Genomic DNA, 2220 nt, shown 5'->3' with positions numbered 1-2220 from the left:
CAGTGATCAAGAATAAAATAGTGGGTGTGGAGTGGGTGTGGAGGAAAAGGAACAATTTTATACTGTAGGTAGGATTGTAAATTATTAAGGCCACTGTGAAAATTAGTATGGACGGCCCTCAAAGGACAAGGCTTGGAACCATAAGCTATTCCACTTGTCCATATTTATCCTAAAAAAATTTTAAAGCCAGTATATATGTTCATAGCAGCACAATTCACAATAGTCCAACTATGGAACCATCAATGGATAAATGGATAAAGAAAATGTCGTATATATACACAATGAAGTTTTGTTCAGCCATAAAAAAAATGGAATTGTGTCTTTTGTAGACTTGGATTGAACTTGAGATCATTATGCTAAGAGAAATAAGCCAAATTTATGCTTGTCTTATCTCAAACTGCACACACAAATATGTAACAACAAATCCCATCATTATGTACAAGTATAATGCACCAACAAAAATGTGGAAAGGCCCCTGAAGAAGTCCAGGCATGGGAGAAGCTCAGAGAGCCTGATTCCTGAGCTGTGTTGGAGCGCTCAGTTGGTCAGGCCAGAGTGGGCCCCAGGAGGACATGAACAGGGTCAGATCAAGATGGTAGTGCAGGTAGTACAGGCAGTACAAGCGGTTCATCTGGAGTCTGATGCTTTCCTAGTTTGTCTCAACCATGCTCTGAGAACAGAAAAGGAGGAGATGATGAGGCTGTGTATAGGGGAGTTGAATGATGACACAGAGTGACTCCAAATTTGCATATACCAGAACAGAAATGTGCACAATTACTGAACAGGTTGACACCATCAGAATTGTTCATATTCATTCTGTCATCATCTTTCGGTGTTCTGATGAAAGGCAGGACAGAGTAGAAATTTCTCCAGAGCAGCTTTCTGTGGCCTCAACAGAGACAGAGACGTTGGCTGAATTAACAGGTCACGCCAGGGGAGTTGTGGACTGGTATCATTCCCATCCTCATATAACTGTTTGGCCTTCACATTTTGATGTTCGCACACAAGCCATGTACCAGGTGATGGATCAAAGTTTTGTAGTACTGAGTTTTTCCTGTTTCACAGAGGATAAAAACACAAAGACTGTGTAGGTACTCAACACTTGCTTCTAATCCATACAGGCCCCCAAAAGCTCACAGTATGAGAGAATGGAAATTCCAATCCATATTATATGTCACCATTGCGAAACTATGCCTTGAATCAGCAGTGGAGCTGCTGAAAATCCTATGCTAGGAGGAACAGGATGCATATAGGAGGATCACAGCCTTACACTTCTGGACTCAGTAATCAAGATCCATAATGATTCAGTGTTCACCAAGAATCTGTGTAGTCAGATGTCAGCAGTTAGTGGGTCTCTTCTCCAGTAGTTGGAGGACCGATTGGAGCAAAAACAACAGCATCTGCAGGAGTTGCAACAAGAAAAGGAAAAACTTAAGCAAGAACTTTATTTCCTGGAATAAAGAAAGAGACAAAATGGGGACAGATGAAAACATCTAATGTAAAACTAATTAAGCTAAATCAATTTTGATGAAGATAATGTTTAGAGGACTAACATTACCTGACTTTGACCTACTATAAAGCTGCAGTAATCAAGATGTTAAAGTATTAGCAGAGGCATAGACACAAAGAACAATGGAACAGAAGAGAACTCAGAAATAGAGCCATCTAAATATGCCAAACTAATTTTACAAACATTAAAAAAGACAATGAAGTAATCAAGCTCAAGCAATTGAATACACACTTAGAAAAAAGAACCTCAACCTAAATCTCACTAAAAGTTTCTATAAAAGTTACCTCAAAATGGATCATGGATTTAAATATAAGATGTAAAGCTACAAAGCTTGTAGAAAAAAATACAGAATAAAAATTTTCAGGAGACCAATTCTTGAACTTCACTCCAAAAGTACAATCTGTAAGAGAAAAGATTTCTATATTAAGCCTCATCAAAATTAAAAAGTTTGATTCTATAAGAAAAAAATTTTAAGAATAAAATACAAGCTACAGATTGAGAGATTTTTTTGCAAGCCATATAATATCTGATCAATATGGATTATTGCACTCAAAACTCAACAGTAAAAAAAAGGTCCAATTAGAAAATGAGCAAAAGATATAAATAAACATTTTATTGAAGACGATATGTGGATGGCAAATAATCACATGAAAAGGTGTTGAACTTCATAAATTATCAGCTAATGCAAATTAAAACCAAAATGATATATG

At 36.9% G+C, this 2220-nt stretch overlaps 1 pseudogene; it reads left to right on the top strand.

Annotated features, from left to right (window-relative positions):
- Positions 1-592: 592 nt before the first annotated feature.
- Positions 593-1460, top strand: LOC101974118 (lys-63-specific deubiquitinase BRCC36 pseudogene; annotated as a pseudogene).
- The last annotated feature ends 760 nt before the right edge of the window (positions 1461-2220 follow it).

This window comes from Ictidomys tridecemlineatus, chromosome 3 (assembly GCF_052094955.1).
Source record: "Ictidomys tridecemlineatus isolate mIctTri1 chromosome 3, mIctTri1.hap1, whole genome shotgun sequence".
NCBI lineage: Eukaryota > Metazoa > Chordata > Mammalia > Rodentia > Sciuridae > Ictidomys > Ictidomys tridecemlineatus.
The sequence above is the reverse complement of the archived record's forward strand: the minus strand, read 5'-3'. Positions and strand labels throughout refer to the sequence as shown.